This window comes from Nothobranchius furzeri, chromosome 4 (genome assembly GCF_043380555.1).
Source record: "Nothobranchius furzeri strain GRZ-AD chromosome 4, NfurGRZ-RIMD1, whole genome shotgun sequence".
In the NCBI taxonomy this organism is placed as follows: Eukaryota; Metazoa; Chordata; class Actinopteri; order Cyprinodontiformes; family Nothobranchiidae; genus Nothobranchius; species Nothobranchius furzeri.
In genome coordinates, this window is record NC_091744.1 from 12,500,781 (window position 1) to 12,518,517 (window position 17,737).

Below are 17,737 nucleotides of genomic sequence, written 5' to 3' on the forward strand. Positions count from 1 at the left end.
AACACATCCACGACTGCCTGACCGAACCTCATCCAGACCTGATTCACCACTTTAGGATGAAGCCTCCAATCTGCGTAGATTGGATTGCCTCTGGATAGCAGATCTGCTCCGTAATTCAGAATTCCTGGTATATGAGTCGCTCTCAGGGACTGCAGGTTCAAACTGCTCCAAATGATCAGTTTATGTGATCATGTGTAAGCAGGTGGACCTCAGACCTCCCTATCTGTTGACACATTTTTAACACAGTGGGGAAATTCACTAGTTACAGGTGTCTTTAGCAACAGGATAAAAACACTTTATGAATTATTTAGTTGGATTAAATCCTTGGTTCCTAAGGCATCTGTTCCTCATGACCTGATGGGAATCAGCCTGTACAGACTTTCCCTCCTGATGCTTTCCAACAGCTGCTTTCCTTCATCACTTTAACAGTCAGTGAGTCACTATGATTTTCCTATATTTCACTCACATTTATGGTGGTGGCAATGTTTATGAAACTTCAGAACTGCTGTATTTGATTTCACTTTTGCATCAACAAGAGTTCAGCAGTACTAACAGCAGTCGTGTGAGCACGGGAATAACACAACAGTCTTGTGTTTCGGTTTATCGTGTGTGAAATATTCACCTGAAATGATAAAATATATACAGCTACTTACAGATAAACATCAGCACGCCACACCTAGCACTACAGCTTTGTCTGCTGTCTGTACAAATTATTACATTTACCTATTTATTGAATCTGAATTATGACTTCAGTTCAAACCAATATAGGGTCTTGAAATGTATTTTCACTGAGTTACTTTTAGCTACTCAAAACACAAACCTAGAGTTATTAGGCTACTTAATAACAACGCTTCATGATTCTTTGAAATTCTTCTACACTTCTTGTCACGTTTAGGAGCAGGAGGTTAGGACCCAAGATGCAGACCCAGGATGACACGAGGCAGGAATGTTAAATAAAGAAGAATCCTTTATTTAGGATGACAAAATAAAAATCCAAAAGGGGCAGGAGGCAAAAAACCCAATAACAAAATGAAGCAGGGAAAAATCCAAAAGCTCACTTCATGAGCAGAGAACCAGAGACCAGGAGGGAGAGACAACAAACAACGCTGACATAAAACAACAATGGACCGACAAGAACAATGAGACAAGGAGGGCTTATTTAGACAGGGAGGAGCAATTAGGGAAACAGGAAGCAGGTGTATGGAGTGAGGCTGGAGGAAGGCAGGTGACAACAATTATCTGGATGGGGAAGAGAACCAGAGGAGGGCAGATAAACCTAACACTATATAAAACACAAAACTAAACCTAAAGACTAAGGGAAGGACTCACACAAACACATACACATACTGACACTCACAAACTCATACACATACAAGAGGCTGTGGCTACAACTTAAGACACACAACAGAGATGCAGACAAAGGACACATGAGGGCGCTAAGAGAACACAAAAGGAGAACCTGGAGTGGGAACTGGAGGAGCTGGGGAACAAAGGGACACAGAACATGACACTTCTATCTCTAATAACCTAGTGAATAACTTCCCTCAGTCCGTTTCTAATTATTCAATCAACTTGCAAAAGCAAAACTTCATGAAGTTATTTAATTTTTTATCTCATTGTTAAAAATCAAATGTTATTGTCCTAAAAATCTTGTCATCTTTCGACTGTAGCATTAAATATTCTTAATAACTAGAAATGTAACATCTATAAAGCATCAAATCAAATAAATCTGACAAATAAGGGAAAAATGTCTGTGTTTATGTCCCCATCTTCACAGATTTAACAATTAGTCTTAGATACATTCAATTGTGGTGAACTGTTTATTTGCGTTTTATACAAACAATTGTCTGACATGTAAAATAGTAACATTTAAAGTTTGGATGTAAGAGGTGAAAATAAAGATTTTAAAAGTTCCAAATCTCCCAGTTGCCCCTCCACCTTCTACAGGTAAAAATTACATCTAGTTATAAATTTATAAGTTGGATTTGACTGAAGATTTGTGTTTTTTTATCTGAGATTATTGTTTTTATACTTTTATTAACTGATTCAATTATGTCCTCCCACTAAAACTGACACAACCATTTCTTCAGGTCAAACACCTCCAGATCTTTTTCTGAAGACAGTAGGATAAAGACCAGTGCTGACCACTGAGCAGGAGACAGTGTCTGTAGAGAGACGTCCTGAACTCAGAGACTGTTGGATCTCCTCCACCAGACAAAGATGATTCAGTTCATTCAGACAGTAGAGCAGGTTGATGCTTGTCTCCGCAGACAGACTCTCATTGAGCTTCTTGTTGATGTGATCAACTGTTTCCTGATTGGATCTGCTTCCTGTCTTCCCCAGCAGGTCTTTTAGGAGAGTCTGATTGGCCGGCCGGGACAGACCAAGGAGAAAGCGTCCAGGTGTCCATTTGGACTCTCAAAGGCCTTGTTCACAGCACTCTGATAGAGATCATTTAGATTTGGACCGCTGAAAAGTTTAGACCACAGAGAATGTTGCTGTTTGTCTTCCATTAGATTGACACCAGAACTGATGAAGGTCATATCGACATGCAGAGCAGCCAGAAACTCCTGAACACTCAGGTGGATGAAGCAGAAGACCTTTACCTGGTACAGTCCTGTCTCTTCTACAAAGATCTGTGTGAACACTCCTGAGTACACTGAGGCTGCTCTGATATCGATGCCACACTCTGTCAGGTCTGATTCATAGAAGATCAGGTTTCCTTTCTGCAGCTGATCAAAAGCCAGTTTTCCCAGAGACTCAATCATCTTCCTGCTCTCTGGACTCCAGTGTGGATCTGCCTCAGCTCCTCCATCATACTTGACCTTCACTTTGGCCTGAACAACCAGGAAGTGAATGTACATCTGAGTCAGGGTCTTGGGCAGCTTTCCCCCATCTTTGTTTTTAAACACCTCCTCCAGAACTGTAGCAGTGATCCAGCAGAAGACTGGGATGTGACACATGATGTGAAGGCTTCGTGATGTCTTGATGTGGAGGATAATCCTGATGGCCTGCTCCGCATCTCTGAATCTCTTCCTGAAGTACTCCTCCTTCTGTGGGTCAGTGAACCCTCTGACCTCTGTTACAATGCCAACACACTCAGAGGGGATCTGATTGGCTGCTGCGGGTCTTGTGGTTATCCAGAGGCGAGCAGAAGGAAGCAGGTTCCCCCTGATGAGGTCTGTCAGTAGAACTTCCAATGAGGAGGACTCTGTGACATCAGTCAGGATCTTACTGTGGTGGAAGTCCAGAGGAAGTCGACACTCATCCAGACCATCTGAGATGAACACGACCTGGAACTCTTCAAAGCTCCTGTTATTTTTGGTTTCAGTGAAGAAGTGATGAACAAGTTCCACCAAACTAAACTTCTTTTCTTTTAGCACTTTCAGTTCTCTGAAGGAGAACGGAAACATGAAGTGGATGTTCTGGTAGGCGTTGTCTTCAGCCCGGTCCAGAGTGAACTTCTGAGTTAAGACCGTTTTGCCAATACTAGCCACTCCCTTTGAGATCACTGTTCTAACAAGTTCGTCTCTCCCAGGTGGGAGTTTGAAGAGGTCTCGTCTGATTGTCGTTTCTAGTTTTTTTAGTTTCCTGGACGCCACTTCAATCTCTCTGATCTCATGTTCATTGTTGACCTCTCCAGTCCCTCCCTCTGTGATGTAGAGCTCAGTGTAGATCTCATTCAGATGTGTTGGGTTTCCTGCTTTAGCAATCCCCTCAAACACACACTGGAACCTCTTCTTCAGGCCAGATTTAAGTTTACGTTGACTAAATGCAACACAACATAAAGTATGTCAGGGTGTATTTTATGTAAGTACACGGGAAACTTGATACTTCTGCAAATAATTTGTTTGATTAATCTTTGTACCTGTTTGCAGATGGTCAGCCAGCTGGTCCTGCTTCATTCTTTTGAGGAAGTGTTATGGGAAACTTTATGTTAATTAATTCTTGATCATGGACTCAATCAACTGAATGTAAATGTATTGTTCTATGTCTCTTTGCATGACACACACACACACACACATACACACACACACACACACACACACACACACACACACACACACACACACACACACACACACACACACACACACACACACACACACACACACACACACACACACAATCTCTCTCTCTCTCTCTCTTTTATCTCTTGGTATAAATAAACTCTGTGACCTGTTGTTTGGGGCATTTTGCCACAGTTATAACTGTTTGACGTGTCTGCTCATTGTCTCCTTCTCTCTTCACTATAGGAAATGGGTTATTGATAAACATATTGATAAAATCCATGACATTTTTTGGTCATTCAAAAGCCATAGTAAATCATCTTTACTTCCAGGTTTCCCCCTTTACCATTACCTAAAACTAAAAAACTCAAATGAAGAGAACAGTCATTGTCCAGATGGTCTAATCTATTTTTACTTTCTTTATGAAGCTCCATGGCAGCCATGACACCTAATAAAAACATGATTTCTCATGTACTTTACTGGTCTTTGTAAAACGTCATTCTCCTATAAAATGAAAACAATTGTAAAACATGAGTTTTTTTAAGTATAAACAATTTAAAAATCATGATTTATATGATTATTTTGGGATTTATCATTACTTTTTGTTGATCTTTACAATTAGTCGACTGTATTGTATGTTTCTGAGTTTGTCAGGTGTGTGTGTGTGTGTGTGTGTGTGTGTGTGTGTGTGTGTGTGTGTGTGTGTGTGTGTGTGAAAATAGTGAATGTCACCCATAAACTGAATCTTAAAGCTGCTTTCCATCAGTGGAGGAACTCACCTCCACACTTGACTCATTGATTCTGTCAGCATGTTTATCGAAGCCTCAGTAAAAGCTAATTATTCCATTTTTCTTTTTCAAAATTTTCCAGCCAAAAAGGAACCGTCTCTATCCTGGATGACATCGGCAGCATGTTTGACGACTTGACAGACCAACTGGATGCAATGCTCGGCTGATCTCCAGCCCCCCTCCCCCTGACCCATCCCTCATGACATGTAGGTGTGTGAGAAGACGGCGCTCCCAAGACTAAATGCTGGCGCTTTGGGGAGCTCGTGTTTGAGCGTCTGGCCCTCCCATGTTAAGTGCTTCCTGAGTAGCCTTGAAGAGGGAGTCCTCTTTATCTGGTGCAGTAGCTCTGGCTCCTTCTCCTGATGCGAGGAAGCTGCTCCCACACAACCTCTGACCTCTGCAGCCCAGCGCGTTACCTCCACCCAGCCTCAGACTGCTGCGTGGACCGAGAAGCACAATAATTCATCTCTACACAAAAAAGGCTGGCTTAGACAAACTTTCGGGTGCAGTCTTACGAAGAAACTAAGCACACTAATTGTCTCAAAGGCAAGTAGACGGAGAGATGAACAAACACGTCACGCTCTGATGAGGATTTTTAAAAGCACACTGAAACACAGACTGCTCTCGTTGCGTCCGTCTCTCCTCTAAAATATCAAAAGGATTCATTTTTCCAGATTCGTCGTAGCCTCCGTTTCTCCTCTGTACGAGTGGAGGCCAGTGGTTCGCTGGACTTCCTGACCCGCATGTCGTCTCTTCTCACGTTGTTGTTGGTGCTCTTGCTGTTATTGTTGGTGTTGTTGTTTCGAGCGTGTGCGTAGTCCCTGCTTTTTGCTCATGTCAGTGTCCTCCTGCTCGTACAGTACGTAGTTACGCTAAGGATCAGACCAGCTATGAATTCTTAAGACACTTGCACATAAATCAGATCGCCGGTGTTCATCTCTACACATGAAGGTTTTATGCTTGATGATAATAAGAGACCAACACTGACAAAAAGCACACATGAGGCGCACAACAGTGATTTCAAAAATATATTTCTTTACATTTCAAGGCTTTATATAGCCCATCCAATCAATATTCACACATACCGTAAATCCTCTAATGATAGCCTGTATTTAATTAACTGCCAGGTATCACAGTTTGGCCGGTGTCGGAGTTGGCGGAGGTGAATAATGGCCCGTTTTTTTTTATTGTGGCCAGGTGGAATGTGGTAACAAGCAAGTACGGGGGGCGGTTGTGTCATCCGTCTCACTTTTGATTTGCCAGTGATAGACCGCGAGGGTAACTTTAACCATGGCAGGTGCGGAGACAAAGAGGAGGCGAAAATTTGATATCAAGTTCAAAGAGAACGTGCTGATTATGCTGCAGAACACTCTGGGGAGCAATAGGGGTTATATGAACTAGTCACTAGTCGACTTCACCGCTCTATAGTGACTTTTTATGCCCGTCATCAACTAGTCGCTGTCATGTGATAATGACCGGCAAGATGCAGTCCTCGGAAAAGACAGCAGCCTGCTGTCAGAAGGTGAGGAGCTCCTGCACGTCTGGAGACAACGCGCTGTGCCAGAGCGTCGGTACTGACACCCGCCGTAAAACGGTAATTTAACCAAATTGTGACATTTACCCTCTTGCAATTTAACCTTCCCCTCACCCCCATCCTAACCTTAACCAGCTTGTGCATGCAAAGCTCTGATTGTTGACGCGCTCCATACATCTGCGTCCTGAGCACGGCCACAGTAACATTATCAAATTAGGTGTCGCCACCTCAAAAACTAATTTAACACGCGATCGTTCATGTCGGCTCATTTCCTTTTATGTTTTCTGTCTTTTATGCTTTTATTTGTGCCTGATGCGTTTCGCTGCTGTGGATCAGGGCGAATCACCTGTTTTGTCCTCGGTGACGCACCTCACTGATGTGGCCGGCGAGCACTCCGCTGTTTTTGCGGTCGGTAGATCTTTTAGAACTGCAGTTCAAAGGTAACTCATAAGGTGAATATATATGAACCCAGGTAGCAGTTTTTCTTTAGGATTGAGAGGAGATGCAGGAAGATAATAAACAGATACAGGACAGAAAAATAGTCAAATAAAAACAAGTTATTTTTTGTACCTGGTGGTTGCAACAAACAGACGCCATTGAAGGTAATCAGAAGTGAGGAACAGAAAATGAAATAATTATTTTAATGTTTAGAGCAGCAGGAACTCCGAGAGGCTGCAGGCACATCAGTGAGTTTGCGGCCACTGCGCAGGGGGAGGGGAGAGGGCTGAAGCAGAAACTACTGTTGTTAAAAGAAATGTGTTTAACTTTGAAAATGTGGGCGCAATTTTAATTGTCAAAAACTCCAGCAAACCATTAGTTCATTTTACTCAAATAGAAATTGAGGCCTGCCTCTAATACTGGCCCTCCTTCCAATAAAGGCCTGGAGCTTGATGAGCTTGAGTCAAATACAGGCCCGGGCCTGTATTAGAAGATTTACGGTAGGTTTAAAACAGGCGCTCCTAAAGCGCCCTCTAGCTTTTGGTTAGTAAAATTGCCTTTAATCAACTTAACCTCCTTCTCGTCTTCCTCATTTATCACAATTATTTCTAAATTTGGTGTTTATTCTGCAAATCTCCGTGCCTTCGTATTTATCTATTCCTTTTGTTTAACAGCTTCATGATTTCTTTGACAACGCCCCTTTGTGTCAGTGATGTCCAAGTGATTTAACCCTAAAAGTTAACCCCCAAATGTCTGCAACCTTCTGTAACTACTGCAAAGCCTTGTAGGAGCTAATATAAATACATAAAATAACAAAAAAATCTGGTAAGCTGTAATAAGTTGGCTTCACTCCTCCAGACGCCCCCATTTTTCAGTGTTTTCCCTTCATATAAGCCAAGGCGGTGGATCAGCCACCAGTTTTCATCCTAGTGAAAAGTCCACTTGTATTTTTATGCTCTTTAAAACAAAGATCTATTTGAAAGACAGATAGTTCTATGTGAATAATAATAACTATGATGATAATCAAGAGGAATCTAAATGTTGAGATGAAATGATCTGAGCCTGTACATTTCTGTTGGAGTTCTGGATGTGTTGTGACGGCTGTTGTTCCACGGTCAGGTTTAGGTTGCGTTTCTGCTGTGCCGATACATTCCTGTACAGTTGTGATTAGAATAAATGTATAAATTATACCTCGCTTTGCCTTTTTAATGCTTCATTTACGGCAATGTGCATTTTGTCTTGGGGCTTATTGGAGAACTGTAAAGGACTTCCTGCTACAAAAGCACATGTTAAAGGGGACGTGTTACGAATATATTTTTAAAGTTAGAACAATTTTGTGGTCTATACAAAACAGGAAAATGAAGATTTTTGCACAAAACCCCTTTAAGCAATCTCACCAGCTCTTTTTGACATTTTCAGTACATTTAAGAATACACGCTTGCTGGATCACAGGAGACTGGGTTTCCAGGTTGCTGGAGGACTGGAGGAGCTGAGCACGGAATAGGGAGCAGGATCCGGTAAGGTAAGGTCAATATGGAGCGGACAGCCAGGGAGCGGCTGGGAGACAGCGGGACTGGTCCGGTAGGTTGCAGGACGGTGTGAAAGGTGGTGGTGGAAATCTGGAGAAGAGGCAGCTTACAAAAATCAGGCAAGCTTGGAAAAACACACAGGAACCAGCAATCTGGCTAGAAGTACGACTTGGACGATATCTACTCGGATTACTCAGTAATCAGGCTCGGGAGTCGTAGATACCAAAGTTGAGTTAATCATCCAGCGAATAAAGATGTCTCCCAGCAGCTTATATGTCCCTGGCCAACTGATGAGCAGATGGGCTGCAGCTGGTCCACTCCTTGACACGCCCACCTGCAGGAGAAGCTCAGAGAAGGTTTAGCAGAGAGAGGAGGACTCACCCCAGACCATGACACCAAGATAACTTAAAGTGATACTTTACAACTTTTTCGTATTTTGAACTCATTTTCTTGAGCCAGCATGTGCCAAAATGACCCTTTACATGGTGAATGAAATGTCACTCAGACCCTCAACACTCTGTGGCCAGAATACCACACTTGCAACTTCAGATTGCCGGTCAGGTCTGTTGGAGTTAGTAAAGCTGATATGCCTGGTTCTGCAGCCTAACCCCCGGGTTTCCACAGGAGCCATCAGCAGCACGTTACTGCAGCAGCACGTCTTGCTCACGTAAACTGCTGCCTGGCCCTTCCCACGAGACGCTAAGCAGCAGGGGAGCAGCTGTCACCCGAGTGACTTCGTCAGTAAACACAACAACAAGCAGGAGAAACCTACAACATGGCTCCAAAAGGTTTGTGTTTTATGTTCTGTCCGTTTTATAATTGCCAATACGGACCTGAAAAACAAAGGAGACCGCTAGCTAGGTGATAACTTCTCACGGGGCCGCACAGTTAGTAACTATTTTTAAAAGTAAAGCAACCGGAAGGCAGTACGTTTCTTTATTCTGAAAATCTCGGGAGCTTCGCTCCATTTCCGCATCCGATTTCCTGTCTTTCCTTCCCCAAAAATGTTGAACTTGACCCGTTTCAGAGGCGTCGCACGTAGAAAATAGAACCGGCGCGTAAAGGCTGCGACATGCTGCTCCTGAGACGCGGCTGACTCGCACTGCTGATGGCTGCTGACGGCTCCAGTGGAAAAGGTTCTGTTGACCACAGCGGCTCCTATCAGCAGCTATGACGTGCTGCTGACGGCTCCTGTGGAAAGCCGGGGTTAAGGTGCTTTTCCAGGAACACTACTCAGGGCAACTCGGACCGATGCAGTTCAGCCCGACCACGGTTTCCAAGGGCACGCTTTGGTATTTTCTCCCCTATTTTTAGTCCCTGCTCCATTGAGGTACCTGGCAAGGCTGAGTTGGGCCGGTATCGTGATTCTGGCCGCTGATTGGCTAGGGGCTTCATGGAGCTGGCGTGGGAACAAAACTGCTTTCAGATGGGCTGACTCAAACCACGCTGTACAGAGCTGTTTTAGGCTGAGTAGTGCTCCTGGGAAACCACCCTCAGTGTCTACATGAGTGATTCATCACTAAATTGAACAAATCAGCAGCAGCTCCTAGATGTTACTACTGGGTATGGAATGGAATATGATTTAAAATATAACTCGAGCAAAAGTGTTGTTCTAACCTACAGAACCACCCAGGATAAAAGGCTTAATTTTCCTGTGTTTAAGTTGTCCAGCAACAGTCTTGCAGTCTGTGAACAGATAAAATATCTTGGACACTTAATCACAGCCAATATGAGCGACGATGATGATATTTACAGGCAGTGCTGCAAGCTATATGTGCAAGCAAACACCATTGCACGGACATTCAGCTGTTGTTCCACACCTGTTAAAGTGGCATTATTTAAACCATACTGCACACCACTCTATACTGCACATCTGTGGTCATTCTATAAAAAGTCTAGCTTGCACAGGTTACAAGTGGCATACAATGATGCAACGAGAATCCTCCTCAAAACTCCCAGGGGAGGCAGTGCTAGTCAAACGTTTGTTTCTGTGAGCGTGTGCACATTTAAGGCACTTCTAAAAAATTTAATGTTCAAGTTTATGAGACGGCTGCAAGAGTCTTCCAATAGTATTATAGTCGCACTCTCAAATCCCACTGTGAGCTGATCTCGTTATATGTCTAGGCTGAGAATGCACTGGTTAAAATGTTTGGGTGGATTTATCTCAACTAGTTAGTTTTGTTGTCCCTTACCTCCACTGCAGTTATATCCTGTGATTTTATATAGGCTTTTATTGGTATCAATGTTAATTGGTATGCTTTCTTTTCTTGTGTTTTTCTTGTATCTTTTTCTTTTATCTGTATGTTTCTTTTAAAATGGACTTTAAGTCTGGCAATAAACATATTATAAATCAGCTGCGTTCATGATTTAAAACATGCAGGATATGTGCTGGAAGCAGACTGCAGCTCCAGGTATGTCAGCTCAATATTTGTTTAAGTCCCAACAGAGCCAACTGCCAGTCTGGAGTTGAAAGTAGAACATTCTGGCCAAAGGGGTGCGATGTGTGCTGGGTGGCTGTTCATTAACCCTCTAAAACAGGAGTATTCGATTCCGGTCCTGGAGGGCCGGTATCCAGCAGGTTTTAGTGGTTTCTCTGCTCCAATATGCTTGATTCAGTGGTTTAATCACCTGTGCAGCAGTTCAGGCTCTGCAGAAGCTTAACCCCGTAAATTTCCAGCGCAATGGGGTTTTGTCCCTCGGGCGGGACGCTGGAATGCTAAGGAGTTAATCGCCTGCTGGTTGAAATCAGGTGTGTCTAAACGGAGTTAAAACTAAAACGTGCTTGATACCGGCCCTCCAGGCTGGGAACTTCATACCACTGCTGTTAACGGCCATTTTAGCACACACTGGCTCAAGAAAATTTTAAAATATAAAAATTTCATATCATGGCTTTAAAATGTGTGTAGGACTCCGACATAGGGTTCAGACGTTTTGCTGCAACTGTAAACACAATTTTCTGTAATTATTGAATTTGAAGTTGATTAAAATACAGCTAATCACGACGTACTAGCGGCATGAGCTGCCCTGTAAGACATCTTTTTAGTGACGTATGACAAACAGCTCTTCACTGTTTAGAGGAATTTAGATTTTTATGATGATTTATGACAAAATTCCTTAAAATGAATAACTGAACCTAGTTTATCTTTATGTAGATGGTAAAGTGTAGTGAAACAGCGTTAGGCTCAGTCGGCATAAGCAGCAGGGCCCTGCAGGGAATCGAACCCCGTCTCATTACTGAGAGTTCCGTTACCAGAGCCTTTTGCTTTGGGCGACCGGAGACGGTAAAGCAAAACCTGCATCAACAAAGCATTTAATGTTGGAACATAAATTCTGTCTTGAAGCAGGAAAAAAGAAACCGTCAGACTAAAAAATTATTTCTAATTAAATTCATTTTAGTATTTTATAAACGTTTTACAGATTTAGAGCCTCCTTTGACTTTTATGCTTTTAGTTAACTTCTCGTTCTTTTACGATGTTTATCCGTTCTTTAGTCGCGGTCAAAAGCATCGTATTTTTGTTCTGCGGTGAATCTTAAAGTTATGTTGAATGTAAATAATCTGAGTCTTTATTGCTTTAATCATTTACATGTTTAGACTATATTTTATTAGCCTTTAATATTTTAGTATTTATTGTTTAACTTTTGTAAAGAGCTATTTTTAAACGCGTGCACATTTAAACACTAAAACCTTTGTTTGCTCCGTCTGTGTCAGAGCTCTGCTGTTCAGCTCCTTCCTGGTTCCTGCAGGACCACAAAGCCCAGAGAAGCTCAGTCCAGCAGGACGTGAGGACACAAACAGACACGGAGAGCTCCTCCTAAACCTGGAATCAAACTTTTCTACAGATTATTTAGAACAGTTTCTTGTGACAGAACAGTTAGTGAAACAGAAAGGACCTGATGAAGATGATGTTATCGTCCTTGTCTTTCATACGGATCAAAGATCACCCCAGCTTATGCTCATGTCACCAAGTAGACGTCCCATTTCTCACTAAGACCTGCTCTATCTGCTCTACCAGATTATCAGGAGCATCACTGTAGTTGTAGTTTTGCCTCCATCTTCCTGCCCTCCTTGGTCTCTTGTTTATCTTCTACCACCTCTCACCATCCATCTCAGGTGGGATCTTGTTTGCTCCGATGGCCTCTTGTGTTCCAGGCTTACATCTTTTAGTGAACGTTAGAATATCATGTACTAATATATATGCATGTGTGTGTGTGTGTGTGTGTGTGTGTATGATGCTAAACCAGACTGCCTGCTCCATCAGATGAAAAGGAAATCCTCTCAGGACCCAAATAAAATAGAAGATTTAGCAACCAGACACAGAAGCCCAGGTGAAACCGTCCACATCAGCATCTCCAGTTCTACCAGCTCTAAAAACACACTTCTTAAATAATAAAACACTAAACTCAGCCAAGGGATGAAGACGTCCTGGTGCCAGATGCTACCTAAGACATCACCAGTTCAGCTGACTTGATAAAACACTTGGTGACTAAAACAAACATCTGGTGACCTGGTAAAAAACAGTCCTGGTGCAACAAGCTACCTGAGACAAACCTTTCCAGTCGACCAGTTCAAGAAAGAAAGAAATGATCTTCAGTGGCGCTGCACTGGAAGAAAAAGATATGTCTAGTCCGAGTCAGAGTCCTCCGAGTCGTCCCATCTTGGTCTCTTCGGTGGGATGTACGGGAAGCGCTCTCCAGTCCTCTTCTGGCTGGATCCAAGGACTGAGGTAGAAGGACTGGGTTCTTCTACATCCTGGACCTCTTCAGCGCTCCCGTGGGCAGGCCTGGGATCTTCTGGAAGCTCTTCCGGTGGGGCCGGAGGAGCTACCGCCAGCCAGAAGTCTTCTGGTGGTGGAAACTGCTGGTCTTCATCGCTATCCAGAACTGAGCTACCATAACCAGAGTCCACACTAGAAGCCATAAAACCTTCTAAAGCTGACCAATCTGAGCTACTGTTAGTCTCCTCCAACTCCTCATCACTACTCAGACCCTCAATAGCAAACTCTGCCTCTACTGGAGGAGCCTGACCATGACCCACAAACACAACATCATCATCAGGAATGTGAAGGGCTGGGTACCTACCTTCATCTTCATCGAGAATCCGGATGACCTCAGGGGCCACTGCAGTCACGGGATGCTCCACGATGAAGATGCCTGTGAGGACAAAACAAGACGCATTAAATCCACTTGTGTCATAAAACAGTTATGAAAAAGCTACAATGACTTGTTTACAATACAAGAGATGTGTGTCTGCATCTGCATGTGTGCACAAGACACACTTTACTAATCTGGTTGTTTTTGGGGTTTAACAGGTTAAAACCGAGTTCTGCTTTTACTCAAAAAGTTTCCATTTTTAATTTATGTGATTGTTTATAATTTATGTTTCATGTTTATAGCTGATGTATTTCTAAAAAGATGTAATGTTTTACAGCTTGTAGACACAACACTGCTCAAATAAAGTTGTTTTAAAATGGGCTCTATAAAAATAAACAGAAGACTCATTAAACTGGTGAAAACTGTTTAAAATAGATTCAAACGGACAGAAATGCATTTATAAACCTGAGAACCAACTCAGAGAACACATCAAACTTTCTACTTGGATAAAACAGATGAAGTCCTTAAAGATCAAAGGTCTCTAGTTCACTCAGATTAATGGAAACAACTCATGTTCACCGATGCTAACAGGCTGAAGCTAAAGCTAGCTGTACGTTCTAGCATGTTCTACGTCATGATGTTTCATACCTGGTTCATGCGTTGCTATGGTCACGAAAACAACATGTTTTTGTTTGAATACAAAACATCTGATGTATTCAAACTGGAGATTACAAAAGCACAACGGCACTAAAAGTCCTCACTGCTATTACATAATTAGCTAAGTGACAGTTCGAAAACAGCTGCAGTAATAGCTTCTGTCCACCAGAGGGCTGAGAGACCTCTCGGGTGCACCTGCTGCAAAGAGACGGGTTAGGAATCTGTTGCACGCATGTGCGTGTATACGTCATAGAATTAGAACATGCTCGGCTATAAAAGCTCATCGAATTTTTAAAAGTCTTTCTTTCGAACTTGCGCTAGAGCAGGCAGCACTTGGTCGAGAGAGTCTCTGGAGATTTGCTTCAAAAGTAGCCCTTGGACGAGCTTGGAGAACCTCTGCAGAGCAGAAATCGCTGAAGAAGTTTGTGGCTAGCTGAAGAAGACCCGAGAACCAACCTACCAGAGCGATGTTGGTCTTCAGGGAGGAGCACAGTAAGCTAACATCCGTTAAATTCTCCATCTGACTTATTTCATGTTTTCTAAAGGACAAACTACTGAAACATTATTATAATGTTAAATTTGTGTATTTGAGAGACCGAATGTGTGTTTTAAAATCACATTTGGTGTTTTACTCGTGAACAAGACCCCGAGATCTCCTCCACTTGAGGCAGGACCTCTCCACCGACCTGGAGTTGACAAACGCTCTTTTCCGATTGAGAACCGTGATCTCAGACTTGGAGGTGCTGATCCTCATCCCAGCCTCTTCACACTCGGCTGCAACCTCCCCAGCAAGAGCTGTAGGTCGGAGCCTGATGAAGCTGGGAGGACCACATCGTCCGCATAAAGCAGAGATGAGGGTGCGAGATCGACAGGCGGATTGGGGCAGCGTCTGCAGTGATGCGGCCGCTGAACCGGTCAGTTGTGGGGAAGAAGGAGCTGAGCCGGAAAGCAAGGCTCTCGGTTTACCAGTCAATCTACCGCCCAGTCCTCCCCTGTGGTCATGAGCTTTGTGTAATGACCGAAAGGACACGATCGCGGATACAAGCGTCTGAAATGAGTTTTCTCCGCGGGGTGGCTGGGTCAGCCTTAGGGATAGGGTGCGGAGCTCGGACATTCGGTAGAGACTCGGAATAGAGCCGCTGCTCCTCCATATCGAGGAGTCAGTTGAGGTGGTTTGGGCATCTTGTTAGAAGGCCTCCTGAACGCCTCCCTGGTGAGGTGTTTTGGGCATGTCCTGCTGGCAGGAGGCCCCCTGGACGGCCCAGGACACGATGGAGAAAGTACATATCCGAACTGGCCCAGGAACGCCTTGGGGTCCTGCCGGAGGAGCTGGTGGAGGTGGCCGGAGAGAGGACGGTGTGGAGCTCCCTAGTTGGGATGCTGCCCCCGCGACCTGGACACGGATAGCGGAAGAAGACGAGACGAGATTTGGTGTTTTATGGAGGTGAAACATGTTTTCTGTGGACAAGTGACGCTCAAATTCCCCTGGAACAGTTTGAACACATCAAATATTTTTACTAGTTTTGTTCTGGCATGTCGGTTTCTTTTGTATTATTGATATAAAAGAGGATGGACAGCCGCGAGGTGAGTGAGCGCGAGGAGCGCCTATTGGTTTTTGTCAGCTGGGCAAGCAAAATAAAAGCTGAATATGTGGTTCTTTTAGCGGGATAGACAAAAGGTTTCTCACATTAGCACCGACCTGTGACTCAACCTCATCACACAGCCTCAGCATCTTGAGAGTCCCAGCAAGTCGGTGGGATGACTATATCATACTAGAGAGGACCGTTAAAAGAAAACCACCAATTTGGTTTCAGCAAATCCATTTAGTTCAATTTTACATTGAAAATTTTTTTCGTGACCATAGCAACGATGAACCAGGTATGAAACGTCATGACGTAGAACATGCTAGAACATACAGCTAGCTTTAGCTTCGGCCTGTTAGCATCGGTGAACATGAGTTGTTTCCATTAATCTGAGTGAACTAGAGACCGTTGATGTGTTCTCTGAGTTGGTTCTCAGGTTTATAAATGCATTTCTGTCCGTTTGAATCTATTTTAAACAGTTTTCACCAGTTTAATGAGTCTTCTGTTTATTTTTATAGAGCCCATTTTAAAACAACTTTATTTGAGCAGTGTTGTGTCTGCAAGCTGTAAAACATTACATCTTTTTAGAAATACATCAGCTATAAACATGAAACATAAATAATAAACAATCACATAAATTAAAAATGGAAACTTTTTGAGTAAAAGCAGAACTCGGTTTTAACCTGTTAAACCCCAAAAACAACCAGATTAGTAAAGTGTGTCTTGTGCACACATGCAGATGCAGACACACATCTCTTGTATTGTAAACAAGTCATTGTAGCTTTTTCATAACTGTTTTATGACACAAGTGGATTTAATGTGTCTTGTTTTGTCCTCACAGGCATCTTCATCGTGGAGCGTCCCGTGACTGCAGGGGTCCCTGAGGACGTCATCCGGATTCTCGATGAAGATGAAGGTAGGTACCCAGCCCTTCACATTCCTGATGATGATGTGGTGTTTGTGGATCTTAGACAGGCTCCTGCACAAGTGGTAGAGTTTGTTATTGAGGGTCTGAGTAGTGATGAGGAGTTGGAGGTAGAGTTTGCTTTTTTTGAGGGTCTGCGTAGAGATGAGGAGTTGGAGGAGACTGACAGTAGCTCAGATTGGTCAGCTTTAGAAGATTTTATGGCTTCTAGTGTGGACTCTGGTTATGGTAGCTCAGTTCTGGATAGCGATGAAGACCAGCAGTTTCCACCACCAGAAGACTTCTGGCTGGCGGTAGCTCCTCCGGCCCCGCCGGAAGAGCTTCCAGAAGATCCCAGGCCTGCCCACGGGAGCGCTGAAGAGGTCCAGGATGTAGAAGAACCCACTCCTTCTACCTCGGTCCTTGGATCCATCCAGAAGAGGACTGGAGAGCGCTTCCCGTACATCCCACCGAAGAGACCAAGATGGGACGACTCCGACTCGGACTAGAGATATTTTTTTGTTCCAGTGCAGCACCACTGAAGATCATTTATTTCTTTCTTTCTTTCTTGAGCTGGTCGACTGGAAAGGTTTGTCTCAGGTAGCTTGTTGCACCAGGACTGTTTTTTACCAGGTCACCAGATGTTTGTTTTAGTCACCAAGTGTTTTATCAAGTCAGCTGAACTGGTGATGTCTTAGGTAGCATCTGGCACCAGGACGTCTTCATCCGTTGGCTGAGTTTAGTGTTTTATTATTTAAGAAGTGTGTTTTTAGAGCTGGTAGAACTGGAGATGCTGATGTGGACGGTTTCACCTGGGCTTCTGTGTCTGGTTGCTAAATCTTCTATTTTATTTGGGTCCTGAGAGGATTTCCTTTTCATCTGATGGAGCAGGCAGTCTGGTTTAGCATCATACACACACACACACACACACACACACACATGCATATATATTAGTACATGATATTCTAACGTTCACTAAAAGATGTAAGCCTGGAACACAAGAGGCCATTGGAGCAAACAAGATCCCACCTGAGATGGATGGTGAGATGTGGTAGAAGATAAACAAGAGACCAAGGAGGGCAGGAAGATGGAGGAAAAACTACAACTACAGTGATGCTCCTGATAATCTGGTAGAGCAGATAGAGCAGGTCTTAGTGAGAAATGGGACGTCTACTTGGTGACATGAGCATAAGCTGGGGTGAT

General features: G+C 43.5%; 1 pseudogene; it reads right to left on the reverse strand.

Annotated features, from left to right (window-relative positions):
* Window positions 1–102: 102 nt before the first annotated feature.
* On the reverse strand, window positions 103–3,905 carry LOC129159811 (protein NLRC3-like; annotated as a pseudogene).
* Window positions 3,906–17,737: the final 13,832 nt, after the last annotated feature.